The following is a 27,491-nucleotide window of genomic DNA, read 5'->3' as shown; positions in this document are numbered from 1 at the left end:
TTCTTTCACCCTTACGCAGAAAAAGCACTTTAAAATAATGGGCACTATTTTGAAAAGACTCTCAAGCGCTACATGAGGATTTCCTTTTGATAATACACGTCTGACTGTCATGTACCATTCTGCCTTGGAATCCATGCAGGAAAAAAAAATCAAAAAGGACTCCTATACAAGAGAAGATTTTGCTCTGAAAGAAGCCTTCACAGAAACATCTATCCTGGTTTTCAAACCAGTCCCATCAAGTATGGGATGGAAGCAAACTCCTTACTGACTACAGTATACCAATTAGATTCTAGGCAGCATCTAATCAAAGAGTGTAAAAACTCAACAGCTCTCATCCATCACAACTGCAGAGGAAATACCATCTCCAAAGGAATCACTGGTGTCCCTGGATCCCGTCCCTACATGCCCAGGAATGTAATATACTTCACCCAGCACGTGAGAGCAAGTGAAGAAAACAAAATAACCCTTGGGTCCCAGAAAGAATTCACACAAAATAATACAGAGGGAGAAACACTTATGTGCCACTCCTTCCGTCTTAATCCTACTGTCCTGATCCTCAGAAGAAGTCTGAAGATGAGCCTGGGAACCATGGGCTCCCCATACTGCTCAGCCCCAAAAGCAGAGACTTAGCAGGGAGATAATTGTAACATTTTATAATCTCTCTTCTTCACAGTTAACCTCCCCCCTTTTTACACATGATAAAATATGAGGGTGAATATTAGCAATCAGAAATTTAGATGGTCTTCCATGAACACACGTAAAAAGGATGAAAAAGTCAACAACATATTTCCTCTTCTCTGCTACTGTTGTTTCTCTGTATAATATAATCTGGAGTCTCTAAATGTGTTCCAGTCTAACTCCAAGAGAGTTACAGCAGTAATCCTCAATTTCTGAGCTACAAATTTTGTCATTACATTGGAGATTATATGGTTACAAAACAATATTCCTTCCAGAAATAGAGTTTAAGAGAACCCTTTTTCCCCCAATTTGCAATGGATTTGAGTTAATTAGGTACTTCCCCTAGATAATATTTGTTACTGTGACTTAAAATACTTGATTCTGAGTTTTACCAATGAGGACAGTTTTCAAGGATGGCCTGCGACCCATCATTAAAGGTAAGTGAATAAAAGAGTATCAGCCACATGTTGGGGGTGTGGAGGGAAGTAAAATCTTCTCATACATGTGAAGAATAATTTCTTCACATGTATGAGATTGAGCTGTGTCTCACATTCTAATTCTTGTAAGCACTATCATCATCCAAATTCAGCAGCCTTAAGGCAGCTCCAAGATGTTACACCTGAAAATGTTTGCAACATGATGAGGCCCACATTCCCTGGGCCCAGTCTACATTTTGTATATTTATTTTAAAAACAATTACTGAAAAATAAATTTGTACGTAGCTCCAATAACAACTTGGGCCCCAAATGTTTAAAGTACACATAAACAACAGTCATTTTGTAATTTCTACTCTGATGCAATGAATTAAGTCTTTGAAGCAGTAAAACAAGGAATAATGCTTGACTGAAGTCAAAGAGTGGCCATCTTCATGTGCAGGACAGGTACACACTGGGAAGATCAGCCATTTCCTGAACAGCAGACCAAGATTCAAATCATAGAAATGCTCACGAGCACTAAATGAAGGGCATAAACATGTCTTTATAGAACATCTGCTTGCTATTAGGATGAGTGTTCTCAAGTACTGCATAGGTAATATTCGGACAGTTTATCCCATTGTTTAGGATAAATTAAATAAACCGTTCTCTGGAAATAATTGTTTCTGCTCAGACTCCCAGTATCACATCTATTTTCTCACCCTATCTGTCTCTCCCAGTAGCTACGGTGGCACCTCATCTATGTCTGGTATGACAGATAAGTGGTTGTCATCAACTCCGCTACATGAATTACTCATTATGTCTGCTCTCTGAATGCTTCTGAAGCTCAGGACAGTGCATTTCTCTTCTTCTGGACTGAGCAGTTTGTAATACACTTGCTGTCTGCTTGCTGACTAAGGGAAATGTGAATTTCTCGCTTCCACCAGCCCTGACCACAGGTGCTGGCTTGCTAGCGAGCTCCTTGGTCAGCTTGCTTACAGCTACAAAACACAATTCTGTCCATGCATCCTACTTTCTGAGGCCCCAAATTTCATACTACCAAATGATTGCTGCCTGAAAGGTATGTTTACACTTTAGCCACAGTAGTGGAGGGTAATGGAGTGAGGTGGGTCATGCTCAGGGGATGTCCACCTTCCCTGTGGGTAAACTATTGGTCAACATGTTAAGAGCCTAATTTTCCTTTGAAGTAGAGAGAGACTTACGATGGGTTTAGACTACTACGTCGGGGTTAGATCTGTACTAAACAGCAATCAGCTGCAGTCTTTTGGCCATGTGTTTTTGATACTACCAACATTCCTTGAAGTAAGGTTCAAGAAAAACTTTGAAGTCTGCTATTGCTTGGTGAAATGAATGGTGCTGATGGCATTAACCTATGCATGTCAGTTAGGCTTTTCACGTGAGAATAGCAAGGAATTGGTCTTTTGTAATGCTGTATAGTCACAAATTAAAATCCCTAAGAACAGAGGGCTTTCTACTAGAAATGCTTGCTAGCAGGGGAAAAAAAAAAACGAACACAAAAACCTGAATGATTTTAGATTTTTCTGTCATTTCAGAAAATAAACAAATAACTACTTTGGTCTCCAGGGAGCTAAAAATACTTTGTTGTTTTTGTTGTTCATTTTTTGTTTGGTTTTGGTTGTTCTATTAAAGCTGAACCATAAAGTGCCTTCCGTTCTTAGGGATTTTAATCTGTGACCCATAAAGGTGTAGTATTACACTTTCATGAAAAAGTACAAACATGGAAAGAAACAAACAAGTAAGAGTCAGAAATCTGACCCTCATTTTAACTTATGAAGCAACCAGTAGTAGGTTTAAAAGTAGAACTCCTGCAGTTAAGATTTCCAATAGAATAGTAACTTGGTATCAGATTTGTCCATTTGGTCTCAAATTGAAATTGAGGGCAGTGTAAAAAATTGAAGTAAAGACAAATCAGCTGGACTTTTACAGAGTGTTATGCCTGATATTCAAAAAGGCCACATACAGAGATAAATTCTTGTTTACAGCAAAAATTTTGGGTCTCTCCTTGAAGTTATTTCAATATATTTAGATCTTGCATTTTATTTACTTTCTCAAACTAAAATGTTAAAAAATAAATGGAAAAGGATTTCTGCCCTGAAAAAAAACAGGCTGCCTACGGATGACAAAGGATCTACTTATGTTTTGTTTCAATAGACCAAGTGATATGTCTAGTAAAAACAGATGAGCTTTGATGCATACAAGACCATTTTCAGATCTAATAAAATATACTACCTCTCCTTACAAGTTTTGGCTTGCTTACAGCCTGATACTGTTCTGGCTACAAGGACAGTGATATTGCTCAAACAACACTGTTGCTGCCATTCACCTGCCAGGTTAAAAACACTATTAGTACAGAAGTTCTAAGAGGAGCCACTTCATATTTATCACACATTTTAAAGGCGTGTAATCTCTCATAAATGCTATAGAGCTACACGAAATACAATACAGCATAAAGCTAATCCGAGTTATGTTACGAAATGACCAGCACAGTGAAATAATGGAATAAGGAAACGATTGCAGTCTCTGCAAATCAGCAATGTAAACTGAAAGTTCCTTACTGTTACTGTTTTGTGAAAAGACAAATAATGATGTTTTAGAGAATTTTTTTTACAATGGCACTTATTTTTGTAGATAACTGACAATAAGATATAGATAGCCAAGAAAAACTTCTGACAAAGAAGAAAAGAGTGGAGGGACAAACATGTAAGTGAAGGTTCCAAACTCCCACTGCTCTGCATGCTGCACTGTTGAATTCCTCTTTGAACTGAAAAAAAAAAACACCAACCCTTTATTTCCAAGAAAGGAAAAGATAACTGACTTTATAAAATTACAGACTTCCTGCATGTACATATTTTCAGATGTAAGCTTTGCTGACAAGCTGTTTTATAAAGCTTGGATAAAGCTATTGATACAAGATGTGAAATGGAGCTGTGTTTTGGTTCACATGATGTTTGCGTGTTTGTTTCAAATTTTGTGTATTACTCTTTAATAATCTTCTTCAGTTGTTTGTCTCTGATGCAGATCACACCTCTGCCTTGTTTTTTTTCTCTTCCAAAGCTGGGATAGTAGCCTTCCTCACATCAGACTGGCCTTTTTTGAAACTTTTAATGGTTTCTTAACGACACTGATTTCACATGTTCCTATTGTCTTTCTGTCCTCCTGCCTATCAGTTTCCCTTGAGCCTTTCAGACAATTTTGATAAACTCTGAACACAGGACAAGGGCTTTCAAAGAGAAATTAATTCCTACAATTTTTTTGGAAGACTGTTAGCAAGGGGACGGAGAAACACAAAAGAAGGCAAGTGGGATTTGGCTATTATATACCCTGCTTGCTATGAGACAATGAAGGTCCCAGCTAGCCCAGCCTAAAGCAGGCACTGTAGCATGGTAAGGATGTAACTAAAACCTGAAGGGAGCTCAGGGCTGGAAGGCTGTAAGATGCTAATGTAGGAGAACAAGCTTCTTTAGTTCTACTGCTCACATGGCAATCCTTGCACTCAGAAACCCTACATTACTGAAAATGAACATTATATAATATGCCAGGGATGTCATTTTGTGAACAGCAGCCCCCCTTTAGGGGGGGCTATCAGATATGAACTATCAGTTCATACTGATGCAATGACTATCACTCAGTGTGCAGAGACACATTCCAAAAAAGTGAGGAAATTGCAGTAGTTTGTGAGTCTACAAAATGCTTGGCAGTTTGTTGACAGTGTTCTCATCCAGCAAGTTTAGGAATAACACTGGCAAGTTTTAAGAATGGTTCCCATCTTTCCCTACTCTACTCAACAGGCTGGAAGGAAGTGAGAATTCTTCAAGGTTCATGTGGATGAAGAGGACCATATGGTTGTCAAATCAACTTGCTGAACTCTGTCCAAATCCTATGAGACTGATACTTTTCACATGGACACCACATGGTTTATCCAAGGTCAGTTCGGCTAGGAACCAATTCAGCAGGAAAAATGAAGTACACTGAATAGCTCCCTTTCCAAAAGATGGGCAAGATGCATTTTGGGGTCTGCAAATAGAAGTTTTCACAACCCATCTCTGTGATACCTTCTTAGCATTTCATAGACACACAGAGTTTCTGTTTATGCTGCCCATTTAGCCCTCATTGTAACAACTAAACGGATAACAGAAAAATATAAAATCATAAATCACAGAATCGTTAAAGTTGGAAAAGATCCTTAAGTTCACCTAGTCCAACTGTCAACCCATCATACCATGCGCACTGGCCATTTTCCTCAGTGCCACATTCATACGGTTCATGAACACTTCCAGGGACGGTGCCTCCAGCACCTCCTTGGGCAGCCTGTTTCAATACTTGGCCACTCTCTCGGAGAAGAAATTATCACACCATATTTTTCTTATCGTAAGGACCATTCACAAATGAGTACCACTCTTCCTTCAGCTTAAGAGACCAAGGCTCCTTACCAAATCTTTTTCTTATCAAATATCTATGATTTTTACCTAAGTGTGCATTCTTTTACAATCCTAAGTATGGAGCAGAAACTGGGTTTAGCTCCCTCAAATGTGACATTAAGCTTACTGCAACATGGCTGTTAACAACTTATGCAAGGAACAGTAACTGCAGCAGTCATCTCGGTAGAAACTAAAAGGAAATATCTAAACTTGACCTTTACCTGCAAAAGAAAAGAGATACAGTGTAAATCCAGAACAGTTTTTTTACAGCCTCTTGGTACATTACTTCTATAAGAATTTTTTTTCTAATTTTGAATGTTAATTTGTATGTGTAAGACATATACCTGCATATAATTATTTCCATAATCCTGCACAGTATACGTGCTGCCTAAACCAAAGACTTGGGCAAGAGCGAGCCATTATTTTACTAAGCTGCACTTGCACGCAGGCTTAAATAAGTCAATGGAAAATTACATAAACCAACAGCACTACTCCTGTGCTTAAGTGATTTGTTGGGCTGGGCCCAAAAATACTGAAAATGTTGCAAGATTGATCCTCGATGTGATCCTTTAAACAAATCTTAATGTCCAAGCAGTGAGTTCTTTGGTTTTCAAGCAGCATTTTATTTTCTTGTCTGCTGCACTGCCTATGTTGTTTTCTGAATTTCAGAATAGAAATAGTTGTTAGATACTACATAGTGCAGCGCCTAAGGGGGTTGAACCGGAAGAAATAAAATATATTTTATTGTTCTGTGGTAAAAATCTGGTTTCTCTTACATGTTATTGTTCTTTTATGCTCCTAGCATAAGCTATGCTTGAGCAATCTTGTGTGTTTTGTCTGTGGAGCAGCACAGCATTAATTAGAGTTTAAAAACTGGGAACAAATGCAATTATTAGCACAGAGATTTTCGAAATTCTGACTCAGTCCTTCTCTGTTTTCTTTTTAATTTCTTTGGGTTAGTTAATGATTAACACCACCAGCTTGCTTGTGACTAGTTTCACTTTTTATTTGATAAGGCTGGCTGCAATGGCAGAGCTGGAAATCCAGCGGGGAAACATTTCAATTCTCTCTTTTTCCCTAAGAACGTTGTGAAAGCATTTCTAATCATAGCAAAAGTTGTGCACAGAGGGAAAGCAAGCAGAATGACTACCGAAGAATACATTTTTCTGTCATAGTTCTCCACATGGACACCTATCTGAGAACAACTGGGGAGTTCTGCACGTGCCTACTGACTTCTGCCTTCATGCCATGGATACTCTTTCATCAGCAGTTTCCTCTCACACATATCTTTTTGTTTCCATAGTTGCTCCACAGAGATAAAGTGGTAACATATATTTGCAGCACCAGGAGGAAAGAAAGAAAAAAAAGGTGAGAATACTTTCCAGAGGCCAAGCAGTGTCATACAAGCTGAGCCGAGGTGATTCCTTCGGAGTGGTGTGAGCAGTGCCAGGTGGACATTTTGGTCTGGGAGCCAGAGGCCAGGAGCACTGCGTGCTCATTTAGCAGCCACAAAGTGCCATTGCTGTCCCAATATCTTCTTTTATTTGGTGCCATAAATAGCTGTCTACTTAGCCTATCTCGACCTTTGATTAGCATGGCTACAAGCAAATGCTGCTCTGTCAACATTAGAATATAATTTTACAACAGAATGGAGGTCGAATATAAAAGTAAGAGAATAAACATGAAGTAATAGTCATGCATAGTTTTGTTCCTCCCATCAGACACAACATTTCTATCTCATTATATGAAATATCACAGTTCTGCAAACTGTACAAAAAAGTAGAATCTAAAAGAAGAAAAATACCACCAAAGTCCCGGGAAGCTGAGGAGCAATTAATTCTCAGTTCGTTCCAAATCTAAGGTTTCAATTAAATTAAACAAAGCTTCCACTCCTCTTGGCTGAAAGAACTCTTTGAGAGGGAATACTTGCTACAAGTCTCACCAGTATTGCTTCTATTCTTTTTGTTGAGTTTTATGTGAACCGACAGTCAATTTCTTGGTGGACAATTGCCCACATTATAAAATTCCACTGACGTGTCATTATTTGGCCCTGCCAAAAAAGCAGTAATAGCGAGAAGGCACATAGTATTTGGTGTGTCACTGAAAGAGAGCTACTTAACACAGTAAAAAGAAAGTAACATCAGTAACCACAGCATTTTATTTTTTAGGGATTGAGACCTGTCAAACAACAAACAACTGAAACCATCGGATGTTCACCCATGCCTCTGTCAGTCATCAGTCAGGAGCTTCAGGGCAAGGAAGGTTACATGCATTACGGGTGCAGTAATTTTAAGCATTTCCCAGGAGAACAAAATGGATAAATTGGAAATAGGAGGGAAAGCCTGAAGCAATTAGCAAGGCCCAAAAAATAGGAGCAAGGAGGCCACAATAATACTCTCATAGGCATGAAAATCACCAAGATGAAAGGGCTGCTATTTCTGTGATTACACATATTTCTAAATTGAATACAATAGGCTTACAGTGACACAGATTTCCACCAGTTATGGTTTGTCTTTATTGTTGGTGAGTAAAATGCACACACAACCCCTCTCTCAGCATGCAAACTGTTGCATTTGTACAGCAATGAAGCAGCTGCATCATTTTGTCTGAGGGGTTAGTGCAAAGACATACTTCAGATTGCCTTCGCAAATAATCCCAGTGATTAGCAAAACCCTACTAACTCTGTTAAAATGGGAAATAACAGGACGTATCATTGCTAGCTTTGAGCTCTGGCTTTTTACAGCAGGCACTCCCTCACAGGGACGAGCCGTATTTTGGTCTTTGTCACGGTGAGGTCCAGCAGATATATGCTGCGCACAGAGCAAAGGCTGTTACCAAGCCTTGGAGCAAATTCCAGCCCAGCGACCTAAATTCCTCCTGCGTTTTCAGCTGGAGACTGGATCCTTCACTTCCTGCTCTGAAATTCTTGAACGACGTTGTTAAAATGAGACTTTGACCTTGCAAGACGGATGATAAAAAAATAAATCAGATAAAATCAAGCATGGCCCCAGGTACTCTGAGAGCAAGTTCCCCCCATCTGCCGAACTTCTGAATTGTCACAAGGTGTCATTCCTCACGTTTAAAGGTTTTGTCTCCCTAACGGCTAAATAGAGCACTGCGCTGCTAACGGCCTGGCGCTCTGACGGAGCCATGCGCGCAGAGCTCTGCCGTCTCACAGCGCTCGCACCCCCCCCCAGGTGCCGGCCCTGCGGCCTACCGAGGCCTACGAGCCCCCTACTGCCGCCGGGCAGCCGGGAGCCTCCGCGCTTTGTGCCGCCGTCCCGCGGCCGCTCCGCCGTGCCCTGGGGAGGCGCCGCCCCCGCCGGGCGGCAGCAACAGCGGGGAAGGGGAACCGAGAGCGAGCGAGCGGCCACGTGACGTCATCATCCGGGTCTCTCGCGGTCCGCCCGCCGGTCACAATGGAGACCGCTCGAGCCCAACGGACGTGAAACCGCCAGCGCGCAGCTCCCCCCCGCGCGCGCGCAGGGCTGGGGGCGGGCGGTGTGACTGACAGGCGCGGGGCGCGGGGGCGGGAGCGGTACGGCGGAGCCCTCAGCGCCGCGCTAGGCCGGGCCCCGCGCCGCCATCTTGACCAGGGCCCCGCGAGACTCGGGCGCCGCCGCCGCGTCTCGCCTCGCGCCCTCCCCCTTCCATCCCCTCCCCCGCGTACGGAGCCGTCAGCGCACAGCGCTCCGCCGCCCGGCCCGGCCCCTCCGCCGCCGCCTTCCTTCCTCCTGCCTTCCTCCCTCCCTGCCCCCGCGCGCAGCCCAGCCCCGCAGGCCGCAGGCCCCGGCTGCGTGTGCGCCCCCTCCCCCTCGAGCGCCCGCTGCCCGGACGGGGCGGAGCGCGCAGGCCCCAGCCAAGCCCCAGCCGGAGCCGGAGCGCAGGGCCGCCGCCGGGCAGGAGCTGGTGACGCAGGAAAAACGCCTCGGCGGTGCGGAGAGCGGAGCGGCCGGGGCCAGGATCCGAAGCGCGGACGGCGGCGGAGGAGGTTTCGCTCTCCGTCCTTCCTTCTTCCCACCGCCCGTCGCAGCGCACGGGGAGCGGAGAAGCGGAGCCGCCCCCTCAGCCGGCCGGCCGCACGCCCGGAGCGCGGGGCCTGCCATGAGACCGTGCCGGGCATGAGGCAGCCCCCGGCCGCGCTCCTTCGGCAGCAGCCGGCGGCGCTCCGGGCCGCGGGACGAGGGGACGCCGTGCGGGGGTGAGTGGCGGAGCGCCGGGCCCGGGCGGGGCTGAGGAGGCCGAGGCTGCGAGGCCGAGGCGGAGGGCTGCGGGCGCGGACGGGGCGCTCCCCCCCCACGGCGGACGGAGCTCGGCGGGGGGGAGATAACGGGCGGCGGGCGGTGTTTTGGAGGGCGAGGGAAAATGGCTGACGGCTCCTCATCCTCTCTCTCGCCGGCTGCCGGCGGGGGGAAGCGCTCCCCGCCCCGCCGCCCTCGGGGGCCCCTCCCGGCCTCCCCCGGGCGAGCAGGGCCCGGCGGCTCCCCGCGGCGCTGCACCCCTGCCGCTCGCTTCTCTCCGCACCGAACGCCATTACTGAGGTGGAGTGATTGGAGCCGCGTAGGCCCGGGCGACGCCTGGTAATCAGGCCCCGGCGAGGCGCTTTTCCGACAGCCTCAATGAAAAACGCCAGCCCCGGCTCATTCACGCCCGCTGTAAACATGATTAACGCGTAGGCCACTCCTCTAGGCCCGGCTACCAGCGAGCATATTTGGATGCGCGGAAAACGGTGGTGGCTTTTTGTGTCTTCTTCCTCTAGTTTGCTCCTCCTCGAACTTGCGGCTCAGGGCTCGATGCTGCGGCTTATTTTAGGAAATACCACCCTCTTCCCTGTCCGAGGTGCAGGTTGGCCGCGGTCTCTCTTATTGTCCTCAATACAAACCCAGCGTTTTGCCAGGAAGATGAGTTGTCGGGTTTTTGTGTGTTGGTCCTGGCCCCGTTAACGTGTGCCGGCCCACTTGGTGGGGCATTGTTTGTATACTGTATGTATGGCCTTGGGAAATGATTCCTTTCATCCCTAAGCGAGTTTCCTCTCGTAGAGATGGGCAGAAGCGTTGAGGTGGGCTTTAAGGTGCCATATTTAATTTTTGGGTTGCTCCTTCGGCGGTCAAGTATTTTGCCAGTGTGCAACGACTGTATAGAAAGGGAACCTTGAAGGAAGAAAGCAGGAATTATTTTAATTAAAATATTAAGGGGATTTCTAGGCCTAGCTACTCTTGTGCTTTCTGTACAACTGGGTTTATACTCACAGCTCTGCAGTTATATTTGTGTCGTTGGACATTGCTACCAGCACAGAGACTCTCTGAAGTCACAGGCTCAGGGCCAGCACAAGGCCCACTTTTGCTGACCTACTTGCAGAACAGGGTCCTGTATTTTTTGGAAAGCTGTTGAATTGGATATTAAGTACGCTGTTGCAACACTTGTTAGGACAGACAGACCAGGTAATGTGTGTTTTCCAGCAGGCTTCTCAAATGCCCAGCAAATGGATCTTCAAGCTGTTGCGGGGCTTAGCGATGGGTTTCTGAAGGGTTGGCCTGTATTGGTGATAGAATTCAAATGGTGTCTCTAGTAAGGAATATTAGGGGTGGCTGAAATCTCTGGGCAGCTAACTTTGTTCTTGATCTTTTAAGGTTCTCCTTTGAGACATTGGCTTGACTCCTCACCATAAAATGTTCCTGAGCAAGTAACGCGTTTGTTTCAATAAAATCTCAGACATGTGAATGTGGGTTGTTTTGGTTTTGTTTTGTTTTTTAATGTAATGGTTTTGATTCTGAGTTGAAGTAACTTTTACTCCCTGAACAAACAGAGTACAACAGCGAATTTCAAGAATTTGGGGGAATAATGTAGAATACATGCATTGATTGCACTGTTGTAATCTCCTAGACTACACTGATGCTTAGTAATAGATTTGAACAAAATAAAACATAAACATAACCATAAAGCTGCAGTGGAAGAAACTCGTGCATCAGCATGATTTTTTTTTGGAGGGGGAAATACTGCTAAAAATAAACAAGTAAGACTATCACAGTAACTTTTCCTCTCTTCAGTATGTTCTGTACTTTTCCTCTTGCCTTTTGTGTAGATTTTCTTAAAAATACTTCTTTTGAATAGCCCCTGTCTTAATCTTTCCAGGGTGCTATTTCACATCATGCTGAATTTGCCCTAGTGATGATACTTCTATCCACTGAATTAATTGACAGGAAGACTACATCTGGAGGTGGTAATCAATAAGGACAGTGGTAGCAAAGCTGTTTACTGTTTCTCTATCTGTAGAACATGATCACTCTAATATAAGCATTTTCTCTCCCACATTGTGATGCATTTGTATTCAGAAATAGACCAATGCAACTACTCTCTAATGTAAATGTACGCCTCTAGGTTTATCTGTTTTACTTCATATGCTGGAATTCTTGCAAATGAGACTCAGAACAAACAAAAATAGTGAATTAGTGCCTAGGCATGTAAGAAAATAAAGAGTGCTATAGTGTCTTTGTTCCAGGGCATCTTAAATTTAAAATAGAAATTAGTTTAGGGCTTCCCAGTATGAATGAAGTCATGTAAGGAGGAGTTCAGTTATTTGTTAGTGTGAAAAATTTATTTTTAAATGGCGATGAAGTTCTGTTTCTTTCAGCTATGTATTGATAGTATTTATTTACTTACTTAAGTTCCCTCGGAAGTATTTCTGCCCTTCCCTCTCCAGTTTAGAAATCTGTTCTGAACTTATTTCAGGTATTTGAAATAGGTACTGTTGTGTTAGGCAGAGCTTTGTCTATCAGCAATGGTATTATTACTTTTCAGAGATGCTGTTTTATATATCCTAATAAGTACAACAGCTAAGAGTATATTTTGGTAACATCCTGAGCAGGTTAGCCTCATCTGTAAATTACTAAAGTTATCCCTTACTGCTTTTTCCTTAAACCACCATTAAAACAAAACGTTAAAAAAACCCACCATCCCTTAACACACACTATTATCTGTAATTAATTTCCTTGTAAGCATGAACATTGCTTAATCAAACCAGTAGTCTTGCTTACCCAGAGTTTGCCAGAGACCTGTGTTCAGTGCTCATCTCAGGATACAAGGAAGTTTGCTGGGCTTTCTGCTCACTTGGGAAGCTGTGTGTGAAGGCTTTTGTGTCCTTTAGGAAATTATTTCCTAGATGCTAGCACTAGTATTCATCGGAATATGTGGACATGGTTTGTCTTGTTTGGGAATCCGTGTTTTTCTTATTGCTGTGCATGTGCCTCTTGAAACTCTGTAGGTGCATCCAGTTTCATTATCCATATCAGCCTCATTTAGAAACAGTTCAAAATGTAAAGCTGTACATCAGGATATATGCCTGTCTTTTGTTGTATTTCCTTGCCTTTTGCAAAACTAGCAGTGCTGTGTACGTTGCTAAAGACTTATTTCCTTCGTAGTATTTGTAATAAATAAATACTTTTTCCCCCTTTTTAACTAATTAACCTCTGTTATGTATGCTTTCATCCTGACACAAACTAATGAAAAGAAGATACAAAAATTAAATTATACTGTTGTGCCTGCTGTCTATAGCCAGTGTGGAACATTCATCACAGTCTTCATTCTACTCCTTTTCCTGAACACTTAACAGGTGATTCTTCTGCGACATCCAATATTGGCCAGTGTCTTTTGGTTAGTGGGATAGCCAGGTAGTTGGTTATATTTAGAAAGAGCAGTTTGGTAAACTTCGGCGTTGCAGAATGGTAGTTAAAAGAAATGATTTTTTTTTTTCAGTGTCAAAGGATGAGAAGAAAGTCTTTGTAAGTGTATGCTTGCCTGCAACAAGACTCACATTTTTGTACAAATGACCTGGAAAGTTTGAGCTCTTTGAATTCACACTTTATAAAAATGCAGCAGCTTCTTTCATGTATTAAATCTAGTTTTTGTTCTCTTATTACTGGAGAGCCATCTGAAAGTTCTTACACTGTTACAATGATTTACAGTTTCATAATGAGTTGAGGTATTTTCTTAAAAACAGTTCTGTTGTACTGACTGTCTTGTAACAAAGTTCTGCTGTGCTCAAGACTGTAGCATGACTTGGGAATATGGTTAGCAAAGATTCCCTCTGCGCTTCCGGACAAAACCATGTTTTGCTCATCTCGTTCAGAGTCTTGAATGAAGATAGTGGCTGGAACCCTTCAGTGGTGACTTTGCTCCCTCAAAGTATCAATTGTTGTGTTTCTTAGGCATTCCAGTGTCACTTCAGACCCCTTGTGTGTTGAACACTTTCTGTGCAGGGCATCTGGTTTGGGAAAATTGATAAAAACATAAGTACCAGTGAGGTTACAGACGAGCCCTTGTTAGCTTTGCCTACGGTAGGTGAGAAGAGAAATGTAAATATAATCTTACAGTGAACTTTTGTGACTTAGTGTAAAATATTTTCTTTTTTTTCTTTCCTTCCTGTTTTGTTTTTCTTCTTCTCCGGGAAGCTTACCAGCTTCAGTTCCTTTTGCATTAGCTGTTCTGAACTTTCTGGTATTTTCTTTCCATGTGAACACATTTGTCTCATCTTAGTTGAGAGTTGAAGTCAACCTGCTAGTTATCAAAGAGTTTTTGATTGCCGGCTGTTGACGTTTCCAAATAAAAATGAGCATGCCAGGAATAATGACTAAAAATATATAAAAGGATATATGTATTTTGCTGCTCTGTGGTTTTCTTAAAAGATAAATTATTATTAAATGCAAGACTGATTAACTTATTTTGCCTCACTTCTTTGTTACTACGCCTCCAAAAGAGATTCCTAGAATCTCTTTTGATTTAAAATGTAGTCGTGTTTTGAATGCGAGTATTTTCAACTTTTTTCTGGAAGTTAAAATGTAGACTGCTCTAGCAGTGATACATAGATACCAGGAATGTTACTGTGGTGATACTTTTATTTGTAGCATCCTTGATCTGTTTACAAAACAGCATGTAATCTCATTTTGTGAATTAGTTTTCCTAACTCATGAAAGTGCCAACACGGAAATGTTACTTCCTTGCATGGTTAATTAATTTATTTTTTTCTGTTAAGCTTAACCTTCCTGGACATTTAGCAAATAATACTGTCTGGCAGTTAGCATTTAGCCATGAATTTACTCATAGTAGGGGAATTCCACATTGCATCATTTCTTAAAGATGTACATCTGTGAGTACAGAGTTCTCAAAGAAACTCTTTTTCCAGATTTTTTTTTAAAGCTGAGACTCAAGAACATGCTGAAGGCAAGACACAAGCATGTGACTCCTTAATGTTGATTCGTGTCTTCTATAGCTTGTAGCGGAGAGAAGATTTCCTAGATATAAAATCTGCTATAAATTATAAAAATTCTTTGTTGTTTTTCTTTTTTAATAAAACCATTGTTCAGATGAACGCTTCAAGATAATGAAAAATTCAGAGGGTATGTCAGGTCTTTTTGTTAAACTTCCATATGAAATAGCCAAACTTTAAATAGTAGAAAATTTTCCCAGGAAGAGACGTTCTTTTAGACAAGTAACAGCTAAATGGCAACATGAAATGATACAGAAATGTATATTATGGATTCCATAGGTCTCAATCCTTGAGGCACTTAAATGCTACTTGACTTTCTGCCTTGCTTCAGTGGGAGTAGATGTGGGAAGAGACAAAGGTGTTACTGTGTGATAGGGTGGTCTTAGCTCTAGCACTCTGAAATGGAAGAGGTTGTTAAGAAACGTGTTTCACAACGAGCAGGCAGGGGGTGCGAGCCAAGTAGGATCCCTCTGTTACCAGACTGGCTTTTTTAGTTGGAGGGGAGTGTCTTCGCTTGCACTGTGGTGTAGGAGAGTAAACAGGTTCGTGTTGGCTGGGGGTGGAACTCCAGATTTTGGTCTTCTTTTGCAAGAAATGGACACTGACGGTGAGGGGACTAAGTCTCTGTTTTTCTAACTTAATATGAGAATGAACATCATTGTCAAAGTACGCTGGGATCTCAGTGAACGAGCCTTTGATCTTTTGGTGTTTAATTTTTCTTCTCTGAAGCAACGAAGTACTTCAGTGTGTTTTATAATAAGGTTCAACACAAATCCATGAATTTGAATCTTAAATAAGGAAAGGGGATCTGCATACCTTTATTTTAGGATGAACAGGGGATGAGGGGCTGCAATTTCAATCAGCTAAAAGCTTAAACAGTAGTTTTCTTTGCTAGAAGGTATTGTATATTTCTTATTTTTTAAATAGAATGTTAATTGGTTATTGATCTCAGACCTTTCCTTTTTGAGCATTTTCCTGAATCCTTCAGCAGCGGTTATTTTCACTATTTTTTACAAATGGTGACATGAACTCTCAGGAGCTTGGAGGTGAAAACTCCAGTTTCTTGTTCTACTACTTCAGGCTCCAGTTTTGGACAGCCTTCCATATCCCTTAGCCTGTCTTCCAGTCAGTGCTTTATTAATCACAATGAGATCTGAAAATCCTAAGTGTTTTTTCTTGCTGCTCTTGTACACATGCACAGGTACGATGAGATGTTTTCAGGGAAATGCACAGACTTTTTTTTCTCTCCAGGTAAGGTAGCGGCATCAGGTTTCTTTGGTGTTTTGGAGTTGTGGTTGACAGTTTGTAACGTGTCTAGTGAAGACGTAACTTGAAACGTGTATTCCCCTTATGGCATTTGAGAAATCATTAATTCCTTTACCTTTCCTTGTCTTAAGGTTGGGAAAATGGTCAGATTTTTAAAACAAGAGTAAAAGATTAGAAGTAAAATGAAAAGCTCCATTTTCCTCAGTGGCGGTGGACGTGGCAAGGTCAGTAAAGTGGTAGTGAAGCCTTGCTGTAAGTTCATGTGTTTTCAGCTATGGGAAAATAAAAGGTACTCAATATCAGGCTCTGGTTAGCAGGAATATGACTGAAGTTTTTCACTTACCTGCTCCATCCTAGGATTCTTGACCAAATGAATGTAGCATCTTGTCATGAATTTTCCTGTTTCCTCACGTCACTTTCCTGATAATGCAACAAGTATTTAGAACCAGCAGCAACTTCTGGACATGGTGTCTGGAGGCAGCTGAGTAACAACAGCAAACGACCAGCATGATTTGTGTTGTTGGTGGTGAGTAGTAGTCAAAATCAGTTTGACATAGAGATTTTTTTCTACTTCTGGAAGTTGTCTTCTAAACTGTGTTACTATAGAAAGTTCAGTATTTACGAAGCCAATAGCTTTCTGGAGTAGCTGGGCACAAATGAGGGTGGGAGAAGGTGAGATAAAACATTTTTAGAATTGAAAATGTGCTCAGTACCCGATGTGCTGTTTGTTTAAATGCAGTATATTCACTTAGATTTATGTATCGCACATGAAGACTGGGGCGCTGTGGAAGTTGTGTACGTTACCTAGTGCAGCAGTAGGTAACTGACAGTTGAGAGCAGAGAAGCAAAGCCTCTGCTGTGAAAGCTGCATCATGCTTCTAAGAACAGAGAATATTCTCACACTGTACTACACCCAAAACACAGCTTGAGGGTTTTAATGTTGATGAGCCCATGCGGTTCCTCATGAGTCTGAAAATGATACAAAATAGTCATTCACACCAACAGTTTAGTAAAACTCTTAGTTCTGCTTTCTGTTATTCTACAGTCAAAATTTTGCTTCAAACGTCATTTTATCTTTGTACAGTATTTGACTACTAAATTAACTACTAAATTACAGTTGTACGCAAGGATTCTTTCTTGTTCTTCAACTCTTCTTAGAAGTTCTGCACCGAAAACAAGAGGAAAAAGCCTTAACAACCATATTAAAGTTTGAACGGTTCAGTTGCAGGTTTTTCCATCTGTAGCAATGAAGAGGAAATTATTTTTGATGGTATATTTCTGGAGAGTGTACAGTAGGTATGAAAAAGACTTCTTTGCTGCTTTTATAACCCCTGGAAATGTTTGTGTTCTATTAATCCGTTCTGTGTTTCTCATGCCACTTTTCCTTGGCAGCATTACTGCTATGAATTCATAGCACCTGAGTGTTTTCAGTGCATCTCTCTTTGGACTTTTTTTTCCCCTTTCTCTCCGTCACACTACCGGGTAGCTGATGTTTGGTTTCCCAAAACTGGTGAGGTTCAGTGTGTAGTTTGGGCAGACATCCTTGCTTGTAAGTGTCTTATTTACAGACAACAACTTGTCACAGGGTGTATATAATTTGTGGTTGTTTTTTTCATTGCTGAACTTGTAAATATGAGGTTCCTTATTTTTGCTTAGCTGCTCAATAAATGCAAATGAAAAGGTTAATTTCTCCTGCTGCCTGTGCCCAAATTAAGACATAAATAGAATCTGAACAGGAGTATTATCCTCCTCCCCCCCCCCATCTATAGTATGTATTATTTCATCAGGGCTTGTTGTTTGTAGTACTTCAGTAAAACTTGAAGGTTGATTCTTAAAAATGCTTGTTGTTAATTTTTCATTTGAATTATCAGGTAGCTCGGGGGGGTTGCTTGAAAATAGGGTGGTGTGAAAAGCAAATGATGCCATGAAACTGGAAAAAAGTGCAAAGGTTGTGAATGATTTAAGTATTTTACAATATAGTGGGGAACTTGTCACTTAGTTATATAGTTAGTATATAGGTGATTTTAGAAGATTCCCCTTTGTGAAGATGGAAAACTTGGAAATGTGTGGGTTAATCCACTGCTTCTTCCACTTAATTATGAACTGTTCTTCCCTGACTCCATCCTCTACTCCATCAATTTGGAAGGCTGATTGAATTGGATTGCCGCTCAGTATTTTATCTTCGGACTTAATTCTGCAAATGCATCAGTCTTAACTCCCATACTGATTAGATTTATTAATCCATTAATAACATTTATAGATGCTTTTCACTCTCAACCTGTGCATTTCCCAAACATTAGCATATTACTTCTCACCTCACTCTAAATTAAAAGGCTTGTGTTGTCTTTTAACGATGAAAAATTAAGACACAGACACAGTTGTTTCAAAAGTAACTTTTGAGGTAGCATTTCTACAGGTTTGTGTTAGATGTTCAGTTGTTATAGACACAGCTTAAGTCAACATATGTTGCTGTTGTGCTTCGTCGGTCTTCCCTCTTTTACCCATATATCTCAGTAGCCAGAGGAATGAGAAGAAGAGGTTAACGTGGAAAAAAGCAACCAATTTTCTTCAGCAACATGTATGAATGAGACACAGGCAGAATTCAGTTCTCAGTGGTTCTGTATATCTCCTTTCAAACCCTGAGACTTCCCTTTGACTTCTTGTGAAACATCATTGAACTTCTGCAACAAATACAGGTATGGGAAATTTTTCTTCCTGGTGCTTCAGTTGACTGCTGTCCATGCAGATGACTTAGTTTGATGGAAGCAAGCTTTAGTTTGATGCAGATTAAATTAGAGTGGAATCCTGTTTACTCTGAAAATCCTGAATTGCACAGGAGAAAAATGACAAATGGAGCCTTTGACCAGTTTGGAGAGCACGAGTCTGTCTTTCTCTCTCACAGAATTCTTTTATGTAAATTTCTTTTGCTAACAGGTGGTGAGGCTTTGACTGTTATGGTGGATACAGCTCTGTCAAGTCCATTTTTTAATCTGCATCTGCAGATAATTGAATTGTGCAGGCTTGTTTACAGTTTCATAACTCTGGCCATTTTCTTGGTCAGTAGAAGTAAGTTTTGCTTGCTTCTGTGTGTTGCATACATCTTCCACCTTACCTGCTGCGGCTCTGTCAACTGTTGTATGTAGTTGTGGTCCGATTATTCCAAGCTTTACAGCTAAATCAGTTTTCCTAACTCACTGTGATCTGAGTGCCATTTTCTGTTGCTCCTTGCAGTGGCTTTATCGTAATGTCTGGGACAAATGCAGTTTTCTGCCTTCACCTTGTTAAACTTCTCACACTTAGCCCATATTTGCTCTGGCTGGTTAATATTTCTTTCATGACTGAACTTGTACTGTTTATGAGTTGACATTCCTGGCATTTATTGTATACTAATCAGCTTTCTCTGTGTGCTATTTCCTGTTAGCCATTATACTTAAGAAATGTTTCAGTCTTCAGGACATTTCTGCATTGTCAAGACTCATCACTGCTTTTTTGTGTGTGAATCTTCATTGCTCTCATAGATAAATAAATGCTAGCTATAATTATCCATACACTGTTATTTCGTCTTCCTTCTCTCTCAGCTCTATTTTGTTACAGATTTGCACTAATGCTTAGAGTTGGTTCTGTCCAAGGGTGTATATATTCTACCTGTTTCTTGTGCCATTGTTAGTGTTCATACGGCATGTGATGCAGATAAAAACGAAAATAATTTTCATTCCTTTCCCCTAGTTACTTTTCAGCCAGAGTGATTTCTTGATGTGGCTCACTGCAAGATGATGTGGTGAGGAGCTCGTTAGGATGAAGGCAAGCAAGATCATCTTCCTCTTCTTGTGACAGCGCAGGCTTACCTGATTTCAAACAGACTGTGAAACTGTACCTTCAGTCAAGGCTTGTCCATGTGCAGAAGTGCAATGAAATTTGTGTTGTAAAATCTACCAGGATATAATGCTATTATGGGGGAATAAGATTGCCTTTTCTTGCTGAGATTCCAACAATACAAGGAGAGCAGATGAACTTAAGCAGTGCTGATGGTAAAGCTGCGTTAGGAGAGTTCTGTCACTCTTGCATTGTGCCAGTGTAGGCGCTGTCTGTTACGTGAATGGTTGAACATCTTTGTTCTCTCCTGGCCCATTCATGGGTTCAGCTGAAAACCATCGTCTTTATTAGTCTGTTTTGTGCACCGAAGGGAGATGGTTCTCTTATTCGAGGGGGCTTGTGTAATTTAGCATTTAACCATTTTTAGTGTGATTTTTTGGTGGTTGTTTTTTTGTTGCCTTTTTTTTTGTTTTGTGGGTTTTTTCTTCTGTTGTTTTTTAATGATTGTTTTGTTTTTTAGTCATAACTTCACTAGAATTTTAAAACTCATCCTCAGTCTTTAGGATGTAACACAACAACTCTTTTGTTGTGTTGTCAGAAGGAGCATTAAGACAGAAGATGTTCCTGGTGCCACTTATTTTCCTTTAAAGAAGCCAGGGTTTTTAAGGGGATTTGTTAAACAACCCCTCTGGAGCAGATAGATGATTTTTGGCTGTTTGAATGTGCAGATAGCTTGTGTGTGTTGAATTGGAATGGAGCACGTTCAAGGCAGGCAGTCTTCATGAAGGTTCTCTCTCTACAAAACCTCCTGGTTGCAATATGCAGTTGGTATGTTGAAAACTAGTTGTAAGTTTGGCTGAGCTTTGTAAGTAATTATGAAGAAACAGCTTATAATTGAAAGGTAAATTTTGATGCTGGTAAGACTTTTGTCTGTATTAGAGGTATTTTAAGTTATGCTTGATGGTAGTGGTAGTATCTGAGTTCGTGTGCTTAGTTTATGCTTTCAAATTGAGTATTACATGAAACTGCCCTCAGTTTTATAGTTCTGCAGTTTTTGTACCATATGGTGTGGAAATATCCATCTAGCCAGTTTAGGTCCTGGTTCTGTGCCCTCCAGCCCCCTCACTGGCAGGGCGGTGTGAGAAGCAGAAACATCCTTGGCTCTTTGCAGCACTGCTCAACAACAACTAAAACATCGGTCTGTTATCAACATTGTTTTTCTCCTGAAGCCAAAACATAGCATCATACCAGACTTGATGGAGAAAAGCAACTCTATCCCAGCTGAAACCAGGACAAAAATGCTTTCAGCTTAATATCTGGCTTAGGTGCTGTACCATGCTTTAACTTGCATTCAATCAAGCAGTACGTTTTCTGAGTTTATTCTTTGAGGGAGAACTTCTGTAAGGTATTGATAATGTCACAGGGTGTTATGAATACAGACTTTGAATAATTCTCTTGAGTGTAGTGTTCTGCATAGAACATAAAAACATAAAGGGAATCAGAAGGGGCTAGCTAACTTTTAACTGTACTTCTCTAACAGAAGTCTTACAGTATTATACTCTTGAATTGCTTGAAGTCTGAAGTGTGCTGTACTATAAATGCTTTCCTATTTTAAAGTCATAGGTGGAATGAATGCAGAATATGCCATTTTGCTTCCCATCCAGTACTTACAAAAGAGTGAAGGTAGCAGAGCCTATTTGGCGTCTGCCTGTAGCCTGGTGGAAAGTATGAACCTTGTAAATGACAGAAGCTAGAGGTATTTGTGTGTCTCTGGCAGAAAACAAGCGTAGGGATGGCACAGAGAATGAGAAATGATAATTTGAACACTTGTACAGTTCTGTGTTAAGCGGGATGTTCCAAGTGTTGCTGCCTTTTTCATTTTATCCCCCAGCAGGAATTGAAGTTGTGAAATGTATTAAATTACTCTAATGTAGCAGATCAAAGGGAGGACTTTATTTAAACTTTTTTCATTAAGTTTTTCAATTTTTGTCTGCAGTTGTAGATATGTGAATTGTTAACTAACTCTTCTGTTGGAGAAGGAGATATATACTACTTGGTTTCAGCATTATCCCCTCTGCCTTCAAAAATGTGCTAAAAATCCCTGAGATTTTTGTGAGCCCTGCAGTAAAGGAAGAGCACAGTTTTCAAGCAAGTTCCAAAGGTCACTAGAGCTAGAAGATAAAGGTTCTTAGCAGTCCTTAAATGTTTGAGCCCAACTCCAAAAAAAAAAAAAAAAAAAAAAACACAACTATTTTGTAGGAGCTCTTTGTAATTTACAAACCTCATGTTCTTCTCTGGTTAACTGTAGGACTTGATTTAGAAGGAAACCACAGAACTTAAAGCAACCTAAAATAACCATTAAAACTGCTTACATAAGTTGTATGTAATGTATTTCATTGGTTTCCCTGCTACTCTTACATCATCAGAGACAGAAAACAAATTTAAAAGTCCAAGGATTTGATCATGAAAGAAGAAAGGAATATTGCTTTGTAAAGGTGGAGTTGAAGGAGATTCTAAGTAGTTAAGAAACTGGAGTTTGTGTTTTGGAGGAAGACTGTGTAGATGCATCAACATTTGTTTATTTGAATGATTTAAATATAAGCAACCTGAGTAAGAGATGAGCTGTATTAATTGCTCTTTCTCCAGCACAATTGGACTCTTAAAACAGCTCTTTGCTGTAGTGCTTCTTTTGGCTTTGTTTCTCAGTGGTGAGGGCTTGCCAGTATTCTTTTCTGTACATAGCTGGTAGTAGGTGTTTTTACCCCATTATTTCTCATTTTGTTTCAAGCATACTAAATCTAGAATTTCATTCACATTTAACTTTGAATTTTGTCTACGTTTTTGTCTGTTCTCTTCTTGAATTTCCAGTGCAAAATCCTAAGTGCCCTAGTTTAGTTTCTTGTGTTGGAAGATAATATTCCCAGCCCCTTTCAGTGGGTTGTTCCTGGGAGTATTGCAGGGGATGGAAATACCACCTGGTGTTCTGGGTATGCATTTGGTATCCTCCTTTCTCACCTGGTATGAAGAACAGTGTTACAGAACTTATTATTCTTTCCCATCTGCATTTTCAAAGTTATATTCAAAGGTGGTTTCTGTGGCTGGGCATTAGTTTTTAATTGAAAATGTAGCTCTGTATAGTTGGGACATCAGCTGGTCTTCTTAGCTTTGCGTGCTGTTTCAAACAGCCAGATTGGCTGTTCATAACTAGCCAAAGTTTTGCAAAACACACATTTCGGATGTATTGATTCTGTTCTTGAGGTCTGCAGATTAAAATCTCAGCATGAAATAATATCTTAGTATATTTATAGTATACCTTGTATACTATAAATATATACTATAGTATACTTAGTATATTTATAATATACTTGTGCTTCAGAACTGAAAAGGACATACTATGTCACGTTTGGAAAATAATGCCTCTCCTCAAAAGTTGCAGGGCAATGGCAGGTCCTGTCTACTTTTTATGATTTGGTTTGTGTGCCTCATTGGCAATGAAAATGTCAGTTATAAATACAGTTTGTATAGTACTTGCCTGTTGAATTCTTGGGGTTTTTTCTCTTGTGATAGGCTCAGAAGTTGAAGAATAGAGCAGAAACAGCAGTCCAAAAAGGATATCTTTATTCTTTTCTGTAAAGATGTAAGATAAACAGCAGTTGAAGACCCCGGAACAAGTAGACTGTCTCAGAAGCGCATGGTCTTTGGTGCTGTATCCTGTGGCCAGTCTTATAATTGGTTCAGATACTTAATACAGCATGCAGTGCTCTCCAGGAGACTAAATCATATGGATGGTAGTTTTGTTGCTGCTTAATTGTTTTTCCTAGATGTAAAAGGCTGTAATTCACAAATTTCTTACCAGTTCTGCAAATAAAATGATATGCTTCTTCTGAGAAGATGATGATCCTGAGATTTGTTCTTGCTGAAGGCATGTACTTGTGGTGTTTGCGTTTGGGTGCTTTTCCAGAATAAGCATTCTTCCAGTTTTGTTTTCAAATACACAGAAAATTTTCAGTGTGCTCTTTTTTTTTTTGTAGTTGACTGACCTGATACTTGGCTATGTTAGCGCATGATAGAGATTACTCTGTTATGATCTCATTGTTTATCATCCCATTCGCTTGTATGCCATGTGCAAAAATGTATCAGCAATTTTATAGTGCTGTTTAAATCATTAGTAATATTGAGTAGTATGGGATGGAGAATTGATACCTGTAAGATTTGGCTAGGAGCGTTGGCCCATGTTTACTAAAACGCTGTTAGTAGCTTATTTATACATACAAATATTTAAAATATATATTTTTGGGATCGCCTGTTTTGTTTACTGTAAGCTTAATCAAAGAAGCGTGTAAAAATGTGGAAATTCAGGTAATCTGCAGCACCTTCCATGGTGATGATGACATATTAAATTGCTCTTACTTATTGGACTGTAGGAAGTTGCATTGGTGGCTGCATGTTTCACGAGACAGGTCCATGTGCAGAAATGGGAGTTTGATTTCCTCTCCCTATATCCCCCGCTTCTCCTCCTTTTCCTTTCTGTGCTATTTTGGACTATATCCTGTTTTCAAAGATCTAGCGTAAGTTGCATCTGTACATTTCTTTGGATTCTTCATATCATATAGCTCTTTTTTTGCAGCTTACCTGAGTTTTCAGTTTTAGTGTAAGTTGTTATAATGTGGTAAATGATATATATTGGGAACAGTTTTTATTATGAGATTGAACACAAGACAAAAAGTGCATCAGATCCAGAGCAGGAATATTAATATCATGGCAGAAAAAGTAGAGAAGTTTGGTATTTATTTAATGATTCATGTGACGATTGCTAGGAAGTTTTGAATGTCTTTCTAAATCGTGGATGATGATCACATGTCTGTGCTGGGAAATATGTACTAGATAAGGATGATCAATTAGAATAATTTTTTAGACCTGTGTATTAAATGACCTGTGTGAAGAAAAGAGTTATTTAAAAACACGTTATTGTTTCATTAGTGTATTGCAACGTGTTTACATAAAAATTAATTTTGTTTAGACGTGCAGGAAAGATGAGGTGCTTTGTACCTGCATTGGTATGCAAAGCTGTGTATTCCACTGAAAGTGTGGAAGACCCATCTCACCAAAAAAGTTTGCTATCGCCGTCCAGTTCTTGTTTCCTGAACCGCTGCAACATATTGAATGCCAATACAGAGAGAGTTTGTCTGCTCTTAGGAAGAGTATTGATTGGCTAGAATGGAAGACTGTGTTGTGCACATCCTCATGCAGAGGGAATGTGGAGATGAGTACTGTTGTGTAAATGTCTGATCTGCTGGCTCTTTCAAACTTTCTGTTACATCCTACTTTGTACATTCCCCAAACTTTCCATTTTCCTTTTGTAGTGTGCTCGGGCAACTCGTAGGAGGTCAGTGATATCTCAGTGTTCAGATATACATTTCCATTTCCTGTGTTCCCCTAGTGCTTTGCTGTAGGAATTCATATCTTTCTGAGAAAAGCTTTCATTTTTTTAAGTGGAGTTAAGCCTATATTTTTTGCTACCCATAATAATGGGAACGTATTTTGATTTTTCCCATTGACTTTTGAGCATCCAGTAATAATGCTTTTTTGAAGGAAAAAGGCGAAGCAGTCAAGTAGATGAATGCAACATTAAAAGTTAATTAGACCTTTTTTAAATCAAGCAAGATTAAATCTTTCCAAAAGCCTAATAGTGTAACATCATGTAATTATTAGTATTTCAATTAATGCTGAAGGAACAGACGGCGTTCTTGAAGTGTTGCAGGCTGTAAACTTTGCTGTGTAGCTTTGAGAGGCGTAATTATTGTGAGGACTGCTCTGAAAGTAATGCCTCCTATTTTATGATGTTGGCTCCTGTCAGAGGCAGATGTTGGTGGTATGGCAGTAGAGGTTGAACCTTCCCACCAATATCCCGTTCCATTTTGTTGCTATGTGACAGATGGCAGCAGAGGCAGTCTGACACAATGGCATCTGACATGGAAGTGTGGATGAAGCAAAAGGGTAGAACTGAAATGCTCCATGCAGATAAAATGGCACCCACTGTCATTCATCGGCACTTTCTGAACGTTTCTGGAGACCAAGCGGTGGATGTGAGCACAGTGAGGTGGTGGGTGATGTGTTTCTGCAGTGGTGACAGCAACAGTGGCTCATCTCCGTTGGTGCAGATTACTACAAGTGCATTGTGCAGGCTCTTGTTCATTGCTGGCAAAAATACATAGCTCACGGTGGTGGCTATGCTGAAAAACAGTATTATGTAAGTGAGACTTTGCCTTATCGAATAGTATTGTTGTGCTCTTTGTATCTGTTGTAACTGCCATGGAAATAAACAGGAGGCATTACTTTCAGAGTGACCTATGTGCATCCATTTTAGAATTGGATAAACTGTGTGTAGTACATAATACGGCCTTGAGTGAGCTACAAATGTAAGAGAAATAAGGAACCAGGAGCGCTCCATCAGTCTTTGTTGCAAACATTAGGCATATTCATTACTTCCCTGCACTAGCAATAAGTAGGCATAATATTTCCATAGCTGGTAGAGTATCCATTGCAAATATGAGTGTTCTAGGTTTATTAAAAGGAACGCAATCTAAATATAAACACGAAACCATGATTTGTCCTTGCTGATAGCGTTCTACTGCTGCCTGAGAAGTACTGAGATTGCACTCAAACCCACAGCATCAACTCAATCCTAATTGGTTATATTGCCTGAATACATGTTTGGAACGCAGAAGTGCAGCCTCCTGAGTAAGTAAACTGTAGCGTAATTGGAAAAAATATAGCATTGTTTTGTTTAGCTGCATGGGTTTTAATCTAACTCCAAAACAAATGCACATAATAAAATTCTTTGATCTGATTTTTTTTATTATTTTTTTTGTTTGTTTTTAACCTGTTGTAACTTGTTATTTCCATATAAAGTGGAAGGAAATCTTTCCCACTTTTTGCATATTCATTGTGAATTCAGGAGATTATTTGCATAGCCATATGCAATGGCATGGAAGCCATACCTCAAGACGTTTAAACACTTTTAAAAATAGATGTTAGCATTTTCCAGATAAAAGCAACTCTAAGTTACTAAGTTTGCCCGGGTTACAGTGTGTGCGTTTACCAGAGTCTTGTTTATTTACCTGATCTGATGAGGATCTTGCAAGGTCTGACTTGTTCTGCAGCAGTGATCAAAATGGTCCTCTCCCTCTATAAAAGATACTTTGCCTAGTTGCTTACCAGTGGCTTCAATGTAGTTTCTTGATTGCCTGGAAAAGTTTAAGAATTTAACTGATATTGCAGGATCTGTAAATCCCATATTCCTCCTTCATTCAAATGTATTAAATCTTACTGGGATACAGTTTCATACCAGTTGAACCAAGTTAGCTCCCTCTGAGAGCTCCTGAGAATGAAAAAATGGTCGTACTCATTCTGTCCATGTTTTGTCTAGGGCATCAGCCTGAATTTATGCCTACAGAAAAATACAGTAAGGTCATGGCTTGCTGGAGGGAGCACAGTTAATTGCCTTAATATGTGCCGGTTTTGTGTGTAAGGCATTGACTCTTTTCTTTCTTAGTGCTGTATCTTTGGCATTCTGCTTCACTTACAATCATGTGAGCA

General features: G+C 40.6%; 1 protein-coding gene and 1 long non-coding RNA gene across 3 annotated transcripts in view; one reads left to right on the top strand and one right to left on the bottom strand.

Moving 5' to 3' along the window:
- LOC110403865 lies at positions 7,687–9,338 on the bottom strand. The gene is made up of 2 exons (XR_002441861.1): positions 8,769–9,338; positions 7,687–8,508 (listed from the first exon to the last, which is right to left on the bottom strand). It is a non-coding gene; the product is annotated as an uncharacterized LOC110403865 (long non-coding RNA).
- The window catches only part of USP9X (ubiquitin specific peptidase 9, X-linked), a 98,649-nt gene continuing 80,522 nt past the window's right edge, over positions 9,365–27,491 (top strand). For both annotated transcript variants that reach the window (XM_021407605.1, XM_021407596.1), the window contains exon 1: positions 9,365–9,752. The gene's annotated coding sequence lies outside the window, so the exon portion shown is untranslated. The remainder of the gene's footprint in view (positions 9,753–27,491) is intronic.

Source organism: Numida meleagris, chromosome 1, assembly GCF_002078875.1.
Source record: "Numida meleagris isolate 19003 breed g44 Domestic line chromosome 1, NumMel1.0, whole genome shotgun sequence".
Classification (NCBI taxonomy): Eukaryota; Metazoa; Chordata; class Aves; order Galliformes; family Numididae; genus Numida; species Numida meleagris.
The sequence above is the reverse complement of the archived record's forward strand: the minus strand, read 5'-3'. Positions and strand labels throughout refer to the sequence as shown.